Source organism: Helianthus annuus, chromosome 17, assembly GCF_002127325.2.
Source record: "Helianthus annuus cultivar XRQ/B chromosome 17, HanXRQr2.0-SUNRISE, whole genome shotgun sequence".
NCBI classification, from domain to species: domain Eukaryota; kingdom Viridiplantae; phylum Streptophyta; class Magnoliopsida; order Asterales; family Asteraceae; genus Helianthus; species Helianthus annuus.
The window spans coordinates 113,069,112-113,083,407 of record NC_035449.2 but is presented as its reverse complement, the minus strand read 5'-3'; the positions used below and the strand labels follow the sequence as shown (position 1 = coordinate 113,083,407).

Genomic DNA, 14,296 nt, shown 5'->3' with positions numbered 1-14,296 from the left:
AAGTCTTTTGTGTTGGAGGTTTTCATGTTCATATCTATACTATACTAGGTTTTCACCCATAAATACTCACGGGTTGGATATTTAAATTTTGAGTTAATTACTGTTTTCGTCCCTGTGGTTTGTCAAAAATCACTATTTCAGTCCATTAGTTTAAAAATTGCAATTTCAGTCCCTGTGGTTTTACTTTCGTAACCATTTCAGTCCCTGTACTTAACAAAATAATAGATTGAAATGGTTATGAAAGTGAAACCACAAGGACTGAAATGGTTACAAAAGTGAAACCACAGGGACTGAAATCGCAATTTTTAAACTAATGGACTGAAATAGTGATTTTTGACAAACCACAGGGATGAAAACAGTAATTAACTCTTTAATTTTATTAATCACAATTGTTTATATAACATGTCAAATTGGTAAAACAAAATATTAGCTAAAAAAGAAATAGATTAAATGGAACAAATGTTGTTTGCAATGTATTTAAATTGTATGAAACTTCTCAAATGATTTGTTAAATTTATTTTTAAAGTTCAGTAATGAACGAAAAAAAGTATTTTTGATGATTTTGCCACTTCTAAAAGACAGTTTCCTCCATAGTGCAAAGTTTGTGAAAGGGAGAAATCAAATGTTTCTATGGAGAGTCCTCTTATTTCTTCTATTTAGAGAATGGTATGACACACTTCAAGTGGAAGAAACATGCTCATGAATGGTAGAATAACATGGCATGGCCCATAAAGTTTTTTTTTTTAAGGTAAGGTAAATATATTAAACCAAAGAAACATGGAGATGCATAGATGAACCCATTATGACAAAGGGGGAAACAACAAACCCCACACTAATGTTAAATGAAAAAAGCATGATTCAACTAACAAAATTACACATCTCCATAAGAAAAGCAGCTCTTTGACCTTGTCTATCGGCTGGTGTAATGAAGTCGCCTTGCCGTTAAACATTATTTTGTTCTTGGCCAACCAAGCTCTCCACATAGCCGTAAACATCACTATTGTCAACACTTTTGAATGTACTCCAGTTGACCAGTTATTTACCCCGTGAAGCCAATCAACTACGCCTTCCCCAACTAACAAAACCAGGAGCCGCACCCAATTGAAAATCTGCATACATATCTCTTTCACCAAGTAACTTACATCTTTACCAATTAAACCATGTAGAGGTCGAAAAATGGGTAGGTCTCGTAAATTGAATAATGGGTAAAAATGGGTTGGTGGGGCCAACCCACATCACTTTGTATATCACTCCTTTTTTAATTATCTAAATAATTAATGTGCTAATTATGATTGCAAAATCTATATTATTACAAACCATAATCTGTATTTTTTTAATGAATTGGTTGTTAAAGCTTTTATGCATTTGAAATTTTTTTAATACGCTTTGGATGATATTTACCCCATTTGACCGGTTCTACCCATTTTTCTTATGCCATTTCGAATATGCTCTGGATTGAATGAATACTGTTACTGAACATGCCAAATGGGTCATAAGCCCTTGAACCTACACCATATAAAAGATAATATATATATATATATATATATATATATATCAAAATAAAAATTGCATATGAACTATCCTTAATAAAAATGTATATAAATAAGGAAGATAACATGTATTATGATAGAAATTGTAACTTACATTTTCATTTGCCACCCTCTCTACGCTTTTGTTTACTTTGCGGAAGCTCCTTAGGTTAAGCATCAACAGGTTCCATCAGTAAACTTGACTTTGCCCTTGAATACAAATAACAGCCAAACTCAACCACAATTAGACCAATAAATGTAAATGTAATTGCTAAACCAATGAACCAAAACATCAATTTGTCCTTGTTTTAGAAATAAATCGGACTTACAAAATACACTACGAAAAACTAAAAAATTAAGAAAATGGCAAGAATCGAACCGGGTACCAAGGGTAAAAAAGCCCTCAGGAAAAACGGGCCTCAGTCGGGGGTGCGGGTCGCCCACCCTCAGGGCCGGCCCTGAATAGCCTATACATTTGTCGTAAAACAATAACCGACCAACGACTTTTGGCAAGTCATTAGAAGCATTAAGGTTTGATTGTGATTTTTTAGCAAGAAATACATCAAAGTTAACTCTAATAAGTGAAATGGTGTTATAACTTGTAGCAATAAAATAAAATGAAATAACCACATCAATTATTCCCATGATCCTTGTTCTGTAGCTTATATTATCAGAATCAACAATGAGTAATCAAAAGAAGGATTTGTTGGAGTTCTTAGATACTTCAAAGCAACTGCGAATGAATAAAAAAGGCCAAATGGGTCAACAGGAAAATGGCATAGACAATTATCTAGATTATCTGAAATAGACGAACTACCGAGACTAATTGCACTACCAAATACCATTGGATGATATACAGTTGGTGGATTAGACATCCAACCAGCAAGTGGAGTCAGCTACTGGTGGCAGTGCAAGTTGAAACGGTTGGATATATAGAGCATCCCATAAAGGATCAGAATCCAGGAATGTCGCTACAACAATAATTTGACTTCACAAACAGTACAATATTATATATCTACCTAGATAATAGTTATTGACAAAAACAACTGATAGAATAGATAACTACCCAGGAACCATTGCGAACTTTATCCGAGAATTCTTTCATTTTATCAAGAACTTGCCAAACATCTGGTACGACATTCTTCCCATCATTGTTTATCGTAGCGTCCTTTGAAGCATGAAGATAAAGACATGTTCTTCGTGCTATTTATCTGAAGTACAATACATAAAATTAAGACATGAATCAGCTATCATTCTAACTTTTTTTATAAAATAATAAGTCGCTCCGTAATATCTAATCGAAGAACTTGATTTCCAACTCATGATCAAAGCTAAACTTAATTCTAAGTCAAAATGGCTTACCAAATCCAAAGATTTTTGTCTCTGTTCTTCCACTTTAACATCAATAAAGTTGATAAATATTTCGGAATATCCAACGCCAGCCCCTGCCATTAAAATGTAGCTACATCAGCTAAGAATCATTTACCTATGTTAATCAAAATTTTCAAAATCCATGGTGAAAAATGGAAGATTAAAAGATGAAGAATCGGTTTCCATGGTGACCGGGTAATATAGCAAACATTTTGGGGTCAAGAAAATGTTTCCATATTAATATGATCGCTGTGTAAAGTTGAGAAACAACTACTTGAACTATTTTTGCAATTTAGACAAAATTACCAGCGACCGTAAGACCAAGGGCGATGAGGTGACCTTTGTGCAATGTAATGAACCTAAAAGATAAGTATTAAAACTTACTTTAGCAACCGTAAGAGCAATAGGGCAAGGGCGATAAGGTGATCTTGTAGCAAAAGTTATGCATGAACACGCTCCAAACCACCATCACTGCTGGCTCTGTTGCCATGTGATGTATCTTTTGTTTTATTTATAGGCATTCTCGAATAATCTAGATGCAACTTTAATCTTTGTCCATATTCAACATACCTGTTGCATAGAACAGTGACCATTTAGAAAACATATTTGAACGAAGAACATATCATGTGAAACCAAAAACCTCTCCTTCACTACTGAAGAAGGTACTTTCCCAAGATAATTAATATATCATAGGTAAATAGTTTATTCTTCATGTGAGTAAATTGATTCTTTCTTTTGAAATTTAAAACAATTCTTCAAGTGTTCGGTAATTAAACCCTCGGTTTCACCAAATAAATAGGGTATATGTTTCGGTTCTTTTTATAAATAGGGTATATGTTTCGGTTTTTTTATAAATAGGGTATATGTTTGAGTTCTTTTTATTTCCCACTAGAAGACTTTTATTTTCTGAACGACTAAACATAATATAATATTATTAGTTAGGTGAAAAATATAAGTTGTATTGCAACCTCATGTTAAAGACATGTATTATGAACATATCTCTCATGATACAAATATAACCGAATAGTAAAAATGAATATGTTAATAGCAAGATTGTTACAATTTCATTTGCTAACTTGCATTAGATAAGCTCATTTAAAAACCTTTGATTCGGCCCCTTCACAAACAATCAATTTCACTATCTGTTAGCAGTTGATACATGTAAGCGTAAACAGTTAGTCCAATTGAGCCACCTTGTGTAGGCTGCACATACCACCCAATAAGTCAATTTACCAAATTTGAAATGTTCAACTAAAACTTAAAAATTGACTCTGAGTTGGTTAATTGCTTGGAAATAATGATGATATAGTTTGGTTGCCATGCTATGGGCCAATAATATGTGCATAACAAAGGCTCCACATCTAAATTTCCATTAAGAGAGTTTCTAAAAGGCATATGACTGCCATCAGACGTCATTCCAAGAACCAGCTGTTGTTGGTAACCAAATTGAACCAAGAAATATGTTAGTGCATGCATCTGTCGACTTCGTCTTGTATCGAGTCTTGTACTAGATAGGTTAGATCAGGGCACGTTGTACGAGAAAATAGGTCGAGATAGTTGAGTTTGATGTGATTTCGCTTGAGAGTGCTTATTCCGCTTGAAATGACATTGGTCATTTTCAAGCAGAATCACAAAGTTCCTTATTCCGCTTGAAGCTGTTTCAAGCGGAATCAGATGTGTATATATAGGTTAGAAGCGAAATCAGTTAAAACAGTTGCTGAAAATCATACCGAGGTGCTGCCGGTTTGATTCTTGATTGTAATCATTGTTAGATCAATCTACAAAGTGTTTAATGTGAAGAACAAGTTGTTTCTAAGTCTGTTTCTTGTTTTCCGCACCTGAAACAGATCAAAACTGTCACACCCCGACCACGTAGAACATACAAAACGTGGCGGAAACGTCGGGGAGTGTTGTAACAGAATCAACTGTTTCAAATCCATGGCAATTGAAGTTTCGTTTTATTAATCAAACATGAATGTTTACATTGTTTAAACAAGAACCAAAGAGTACATAACATAAATTATCTAGTTCTTGTCTCGTTTTAAGGCACTAAGGCACAGGTCCGCCTAAGTATGTCTTGATAAGTCCTATGCATCATCTCCTGAAAACACATGTGAAAATAGGTACGTCAGCATAAAAATGCCTGTGAGATACATTGGTTTTGTGAAAACGGGATTCATGACTTATGTTTGAGAAAATGTTTAGTCATGAACCTTGTAATTTGCTTTGTCTTGTAAATCATTTGAAAAACGATAAGATCAGATGATATGTATAAATAAGAGAACACTGTATGGCTAAACGGATAACCATGTAAAATGAGTTTGTAAAAACAATGTCTCATGAAAAGTGTGTTATTTGTATAAAATGTCATATGTCTCAAAGTGAAACGATTCAAATAACGCTACGATATGTAATACCATACAAACACTTATATATAGGAAGTACCAGCGGCGTATCCACCATGCTTGTATCCTATTACACACGCCTCGTTACTTAATCACTTACTCAAACCAAACCATCAAGATGAAATGTTTAACAACGGTAGAAATGTTTATGTATAGTCAAATGTCTATTGTCAAATGTAAATCATGTCAACGGATACAACTGGTTCACAAGGTTCAATGGTTACAAACGGTTCATATAATCAAACGGGTTTAGACGGTTCACATAGTCAAATGGTCACAACGGTTCAAAATGTAGCATAATGTGTTCATATGCTGGATGAGCATATGCAACAGAAATGCAATGTAAAACAATGTACTAAGTACGCACACAATGGGCATACATAGCATGTAATGTAAAGCAATGTACTAAGTACGCACACAATGGGCATACATAGCATGTAATGTAAAACGATGTACTAAGTACGCACACAATGGGCATGAATAGCATGAAATGTAAAGCGATGTACTAAGTACGCACACAATGGGCATACATAGCATAAAATGTAAAGCGATGTACTAAGTACGCACACAATGGGCATACATAGCAGGAAATGTAATGTAAAGTGTTGTGCTAAGTATGCACACGATGGACATACATAGCATAAACACAATGAAATCTTGTACTATATATGTACTATCGAACATAGCAAGTATATTATGTGAAAACAGGAAAGCATGAAAGTAACAGATAGGCACATGTGTTTCACCCCAAAACAGTTTGGAAAACAGTAAAAGAGGGGTTCAATGTACTCACCTGAGATTGCTTTGAATTCCTTGTATAATAACCAGATAATGCTAAAGGTCATGGGATATCAAACGGCACCTAATAGGTAGCTATGTTAATATACCGGACCGAATCGGAAGGATCGGATAGTATGCGGGTTCGTAAACCAAACGAGTATGGAGACTCGTGTAATATGGTTTAACAAAGCCTACATACTAAAATGAAACCTAACCTAATTGCTTACGGCCCATCACGACCCGTTTAGGTAGCTTATGCTACCCTAACGCGTCGTTCGCGTAGAACGCGTTTGGAACGCCTAACATCGTGACCACAAGGTATAACCTCGGAAGGTTACAGCTATGGTCACCTAATGTGTTTGGTCGGATCCTAATGATCGACCAAATGGGTCGGGTTCGAAAGTATAAGCGATGGTTTAGATCGCTTATCTTACGACCCTACATATGCACTAAACTAAAAGTGACGAGCTAAGTATGTTAGAACATGCTTAACTAAGTTTAGAAAACAGGTTTGGCATCAAAACAAATGGCTTTGATGCTCACGAGTAGTTTGGTTACAAAATATGCAAGAATGCACATTTTGGCCGAAACTACGACTCGTCACTGAGCCTAGATAACGTGGTAATCAGTAGGTATAGTCATTACGGACTATAACCATCGTGATCACACTCACGTTATGAAGTTCCATGAACTTCGGGTTGACCATAGGCTGGTCAATGCAGAAAGTCATCAAAACATTGACTTTCGGACTCGAAAAACGAATAAAAGAACGAAAGAATACTTACGGAGGGTCCCCGAATGCTAATCTAGATCAAAATGGCTCAGGTATGAAACAAAGGTTCCAACTTAGAGCTCTTGATCAGATTGTGTGGGTTTTTGGAAACAAGGGGGGTATTTATAGGAAAAGCATAACAGTTAGGATCGTTTATCGAATATCGTGCCACGATCTTGTGCGTACACTTGTCAAAATATTGTGGTAAGTCAGAACTTGGCCCTTGGCTCTTGATTGGGTGAAAGGGCATTGTCCCTTGATCGAACGAAAGGCCAACTGCATTGAATGCAAGCATTAAATCTGGTCTGATAGTCCCACGCGGCCCGCCTCAATATGCAGGCCAAACTCACGCGGGCCGCCTGGCCCCGTCTGATCCGCACACATTTTCAGAATTGGCAGTTTTGGTCCCTGTTGCGTATTTAAGCCATTTCCGACACTTCTAAGGCCCGTAAAGCCAACTTTAAGGCCCTAAAATGATGTCTAAACATTGTGGACATGAAACATGCTCAAAAATGTTCCGGATGTTGGTTCGTTTGGTCGTACGGTCGCGATGTTCGCTTAATTACGACGGAATGCGCATAAGCGCGAAAAATGATCCGAATGACGCGACGAATGGATTTTTCTCATGCCATACACTAAGGCATAATATAAGGATGCTTACATAAATTTTTGGATGTCCGGATGTATTCAGAACGTAAGTTATGCGCGAAAGTGCAAACTTGTGCACTTTTTGACACTTTTAGCCCCTGAATGATCCAAAAGTTTGTTTTAGCATACCAAACCCCTCAAAGCCTATTTATAAGCTATGTAAAGGATATTTATGGTATGTTTAACTTATGGACATGTTCCGGAATGTTCGTTACAGTTCGAATTGGCGTACTTTCGCAGTTTGTCAATTTTAGTCCCTGTAAGCGAATTAACTTGTTTTTGCTATACCAAAGCCTTCAAAACTTATTTCTAAGTTATGTAAAGGTTATTTAAGGTATGTTGAGTATATGTTGATGTTCCAGAGTATTTGTCGCATCAAACTGAGTACGTTTAAGTACCAGTTAGCGTATAACTCTCCAGAAAGCGATGTAGAGTTTGAAATTGAACAAGAGTTGATATGTGCAATAGATACACATATTTATACAAGATCCCAAGTATGAAATACGATATTTCATTGGCTTGGTATTCGTTTGATGGTCGCGGTGACACAGGTGTCACAGTCTCCCCTACTTTAGGAAATTTCGTCCCGAAATTTATTCGTAGGAGTCCATTAGTGACTTTGCCAAATAACCATCAGCGATATGCAAAGTAATGTCCTGTCATTTCCTTAACGGTCATTCTTCAGAAACGAAATGAACAGATGGAGTCATTTTCAATGGTTGCTTCATCAGAAATGGAAATGAAGGATTACACAACGGATATTCATTTCCTCAACAGATAAATCTTCAGAAACGAAAATGAACTAACGGAGTCATTTTCAATGGTTGCTTCCTCAGAGTTGGAAATGAGGGATTACAGAACGGATATTCATTTCCTCAACGGGTAAATCTTCAGAAACGAAAATGAACTAACGGAGTCATTTTCAACGGTTGCTTCCTCAGAGTTGGAAATGAAGGATTACACAACGGATATTCATTTCCCCAACGGATAAATCTTCAGAAACGAAAATGAACTAACGGAGTCATTTTCAATGGTTGCTTCCTCAGAGTTGGAAATGAAGGATTACACAACGGATATTCATTTCCTCAACGGGTAAATCTTCAGAAACGAAAATGAACTAACGGAGTCATTTTCAACGGTTGCTTCCTCAGAGTTGGAAATGAAGGATTACACAACGGATATTCATTTCCCCAACGGATAAATCTTCAGAAACGAAAATGAACTAACGGAGTTATTTTCAACGGTTGCTTCATCAGAGTTGGAAATGAAGGATTACACAACGGATATTCATTTCCTCAACGGGTAAATCTTCAGAAACGAAAATGAACTAACGGAGTCATTTTCAACGGTTGCTTCCTCAGAGTTGGAAATGAGGGATTACACAATGGATATTCATTTCCTCAACGGGTAAATCTTCAGAAACGAAAATGAACTAACGGAGTCATTTTCAACGGTTGCTTCCTCAGAGTTGGAAATGAAGGATTACACAACGGATATTCATTTCCTCAACGGATAAATCTTCATAAACGAAAATGAACTAACGGAGTCATTTTCAACGGTTGCTTCCTCAGAGTTGGAAATGAATAGAGTTAACTCTAGACACATGACAGAACTTGCTGTGGTTTCTGTGCACTAAATTCCATAATTATGTATGCATCCATAATTACGTAATCCCTTGCACAGTCCGCACAGTTTGTTTTGTAATGTTTTGGGGAAGGATATCAAACTTGTGACGAGGGTGACTAGACTTCCATCGGTTCCTTTTAATTAGATCGACAGGGGATCCTCTTGGTTAGGCCACCAAGGAGTCATTTCAGCTATATCATCACATGATATCCCTAACCAGATTTTTGGATGAATCTGTTTAGCTAGACCACTCAAGGGGTCTAATTATGAAGTAGTACTTTATAATCCGAGGGACTTAACTATAACATAGAAGTCCATTGAGGATTTTAAGTAATACCTTTGGGTATCCTACTATGAATCTCTTGTACACGGATATGTAAGATTCTACGAAGATTTGGATAACATAATTTGGATCACACAACAACACATAAGGAAACACATAAGCACATAGTCACATAATTGTTTAACTTAATTATAATTTGTTATTAACTTGTTATTGATTGAATACGGATATGGAAACCAATCGACGGGTCTCAATGTTCACTGGAATCTATCTGAGAAGATAGAAAGATATCCCAAAATTCGATTTTTGATTTCAAGGAATCACCACATTCGAATTAAGGTATACACAATTAAGGACTTACGGGAAATCCTTTGGTACCCTATTAAGGATTTATAGTGGCACTTTGGGTATTCGTCATGTGTTGTAACCTGCGCCTTGTACTTCGTTTCCTTAGAATAAACGGGTACTTAGGAATTTCGTGGAAGACGCAAGCGATTATAGAATGGGAGAATTTTGGGGGTAGTTTGTTCTTCAAGGAATACGGTTCCATGATTGTCGGTATTGTAAGGGATATGTCATTTATACATGCAACCACAGAAATATATTGCAATGCAAATAAAAGATTTATTTATAAACAATGATAACAACTGTTTCTTGGACTTTGACAACAAAAGAAAATAATACATAAGACATGATTATTTCCAAACGATGTTGTCTTTAGTCAGTCGGATGCTCATCCCTGTGCTGGATTTGCATTAGCAAGCTTTGGGCAATTTCTGCGGAAATGACCCATCTCGCCACAGTTGAAACAAGAGCCTGATAGAAAACGACCTTGAGCAGGATTGTTTCCAGCTTGGTTTGGCGCAGCTGCAGCTGGGCAGACTCTTGCTGTGTAGCCTATAAGCCCACAAGTTTGGCATTTGCGGCACTGTACATTGGCGTGATGATGGAGACCACATTGGTTGCACAAAGGTGCAGTTCCATTGTATGGTTTTCTAGCAGGGGGTTGAGCTGGTTGGTTGGGGACGGCTTGACCATTGTGAGCGACCACGGCGAAGTTCTGAGAAGCCTTTCGCTTCTTTGACTTCTTAGGAGATTCAGTCTGTTCATCCATGGTCTTTGATTCCTCGATTGGCTTCTTGTCACCCTTTCGAAAAAGTTTATGCTTTCTGATCTGCGATTCAGTCAAGGTTGCAGATAGCTCAATGGCCTGACGGAGTGTGGTAGGGTTGCTACCAGTGACAATGTCTTGTACCGACTCAGGTAGGCCGTCGATGTACCTTTCGATAGCCTTGTCGAGTAGGGCGACCATAGTCGGGCAAAGTAGACTCAACTCCTCAAATCTATCAGTATATGCCCTGTGTTCGCCACTATCTTGTTTCAAATCATCAAACTCCTTCTCCAACGCTCGTTTTTCATGACGAGGACAAAACTCTCTCATCATAAGAGCTCTCAGTTCAGCCCATGTTTGTGCTAGAGCAACATCTGCACCACTGTCTCTCATTACCCCGTTTCACCATGTAAGAGCCCTCTTCTGAAACACACTCGAAGAAAACTCGACCTTGCGATTTTCCGGACACTGCACGTGGCGAAAGGTATTCTCGATGCTCTCGAACCATTAGAGAAGCCCAGTTGCTCCCTCAGAACCACTAAACTTGAGTGGTTTAGCCGAGTTAAAGTTCTTGAAATTGCATGTACCATTGTTGTTGTTGTTGTTGGCTTGGTTCCATTGAGCAAAGAGATTTTGGGAATTGAGCAGCCATCTGTTGCGCAATAATTTCTGCCAGCTCGGCAGTTGCTATCTGGTGTTCGCGTCGAGGAGGCATTCTAAAAGAGGAAAACATGAAAGGAAACAAATAAAATGGTATTGGGTAAGAATAGGATGTTACAATCACTGACCATAATCACGGTTGATGGTCACTTGTTTGAATCATGAAGCAAACAAACAACACCAAGGCTGAATCAAAGCAAATAGATCCTCATAGTGTATCGCGAAGACATGCTCGCCTATAAGTGGACACTCACCCCAAGAGTTCCCCGGTAAGAGTGACTGGTCCGATTATGTGGATTTGTACGAACACTCTAACCTTAGACAGAAAACCCAGGGTACAGGCATTCACTCTTCCAGTTCGCACGTGTTCACACTATTTAGGACCCAAAACTTTGACGGGAGTTTTGAAAATTCAAAGGGGTTCAAAACCTTATAATAGAGGGTTCAAAACCTAGTAATCAATCATCTTAGAACAGATGATTGGTTTTCAAAGCGGTTTTGAAATTTATGTTCTTGTTGTGGTCGTCGCCTAAGGATAGGTGACGGTATTGTTTTGTGACTAAACGCAAGTAAACTCGTGTTAGGGTCCTAGGAAGGTTATAGACTAGGTCAAAGCATTACTAATAACCTAATTCCCTATAACCATTGGCTCTGATACCATCTTTTCTGTCACACCCCGACCACGTAGAACATACAAAACGTGGCGGAAACGTCGGGGAGTGTTGTAACAGAATCAATTGTTTCAAATCCATGGCAATTGAAGTTTCGTTTTATTAATCAAACATGAATGTTTACATTGTTTAAACAAGAACCAAAGAGTACATAACATAAATTATCTAGTTCTTGTCTCATTTTAAGGCACTAAGGCACAGGTCCGCCTAAGTATGTCTTGATAAGTCCTATGCATCATCTCCTGAAAACACATGTGAAAATAGGTACGTCAGCATAAAAATGCCTGTGAGATACATTGGTTTTGTGAAAACGGGATTCATGACTTATGTTTGAGAAAATGTTTAGTCATGAACCTTGTAATTTGCTTTGTCTTGTAAATCATTTGAAAAACGATAAGATCAGATGATATGTATAAATAAGAGAACACTGTATGGTTAAACGAATAACCATGTAAAATGAGTTTGTAAAACAATGTCTCATGAAAAGTGTGTTATTTGTATAAAATGTCATATGTCTCAAATTGAAATGATTCAAATAACGCTACGATATGTAATACCATACAAACACTTATATATAGGAAGTACCAGCGGCGTATCCACCATGCTTGTATCATATTACACACGCCTCGTTACTTAATCACTTACTCAAACCAAACCATCAAGATGAAATGTTTAACAACGGTAGAAATGTTTATGTATAGTCAAATGTCTATTGTCAAATGTAAATCATGTCAACGGATACAACTGGTTCACACGGTTCAATGGTTACAAACGGTTCATATAATCAAACGGGTTTAGACGGTTCACATAGTCAAATGGTCACAACGGTTCTAAATGTAGCATAATGTGTTCATATGATGGATGAGCATATGCAACAGAAATGCAATGTAAAACAATGTACTAAGTACGCACACAATGGGCATACATAGCATGTAATGTAAAGCAATGTACTAAGTACGCACACAATGGGCATACATAGCATGTAATGTAAAACGATGTACTAAGTACGCACACAATGGGCATACATAGCATGAAATGTAAAGCGATTTACTAAGTACGCACACAATGGGCATACATAGCATAAAATGTAAAGCGATGTACTAAGTACGCACACAATGGACATACATAGCAGGAAATGTAATGTAAAGTGTTGTGCTAAGTATGCACACGATGGACATACATAGCATAAACACAATGAAATCATGTACTATATATGTACTATCGAACATAGCAAGTATATGATGTGAAAACAGGAAAGCATGAAAGTAACAGATAGGCACATGTGTTTCACCCCAAAACAGTTTGGAAAACAATAAAAGAGGGGTTCAATGTACTCACCTGAGATTGCTTTGAATTCCTTGTATAATAACCAGATAATGCTAAAGGTCACGGGATATCAAACGGCACCTAATAGGTAGCTATGTTAATATACCGGACCGAATCGGAAGGATCGGATAGTATGCGGGTTCGTAAACCAAACGAGTATGGAGACTCGTGTAATATGGTTTAACAAAGCCTACATACTAAAATGAAACCTAACCTAAGTGCTTACGGCCCATCACGACCCGTTTAGGTAGCTTATGCTACCCTAACGCGTCGTTCGCGTAGAACGCGTTTGGAACGCCTAACATCGTGACCACAAGGTATAACCTCAGAAGGTTACAGCTATGGTCACCTAATGTGTTTGGTCGGATCCTAATGATCGACCAAATGGGTCGGGTTCGAAAGTATAAGCGATGGTTTAGATCGCTTATCTTATGACCCTACATATGCACTAAACTAAAAGTGACGAGCTAAGCATGTTAGAACATGCTTAACTAAGTTTAGAAAACAGGTTTGGCATCAAAACAAACGGCTTTGATGCTCACGAGTAGTTTGGTTACAAAATATGCAAGAATGCACATTTTGGCCGAAACTACGACTCGTCACTGAGCCTAGATAACGTGGTAATCAGTAGGTATAGTCATTACGGACTATAACCATCGTGATCACACTCATGTTATGAAGTTCCATGAACTTCGGGTTGACCATAGGCTGGTCAATGCAGAAAGTCAACAAAACGTTGACTTTCGGACTCGAAAAGCGAATAAAAGAACGAAAGAATACTTACGGAGGGTCCCCGAATGCTAATCTAGATCAAAATGGCTCAGGTATGAAACAAAGGTTCCAACTTAGAGCTCTTGATCAGATTGTGTGGGTTTTTGGAAACAAGGGGGGGTATTTATAGGAAAAGCATAACAGTTAGGATCGTTTATCGAATATCGTGCCACGATCTTGTGCGTACACTTGTCAAAATATTGTGGTAAGTCAGAACTTGGCCCTTGGCTCTTGATTGGGTGAAAGGGCATTGTCCCTTGATCGAACGAAAGGCCAACTGCATTGAATGCAAGCATTGAATCTGGTCTGATAGTCCCACGCGGCCCGCCTCAATATGCAGGCC

General features: G+C 37.7%; 1 long non-coding RNA gene across 3 annotated transcripts; it reads right to left on the bottom strand.

Moving 5' to 3' along the window:
- Positions 1-762: 762 nt before the first annotated feature.
- LOC110921682 lies at positions 763-3,740 on the bottom strand. Of its 3 annotated transcripts, none has more exons than XR_002582539.2 (5): positions 3,285-3,740; positions 2,892-2,974; positions 2,596-2,740; positions 1,645-2,500; positions 763-1,506 (listed from the first exon to the last, which is right to left on the bottom strand). It is a non-coding gene; the product is annotated as an uncharacterized LOC110921682 (long non-coding RNA). The 3 variants fall into 3 exon arrangements; XR_002582541.2 differs by having other exon boundaries at positions 763-1,109; XR_002582540.2 differs by having other exon boundaries at positions 1,645-1,739; positions 3,285-3,729.
- Positions 3,741-14,296: the final 10,556 nt, after the last annotated feature.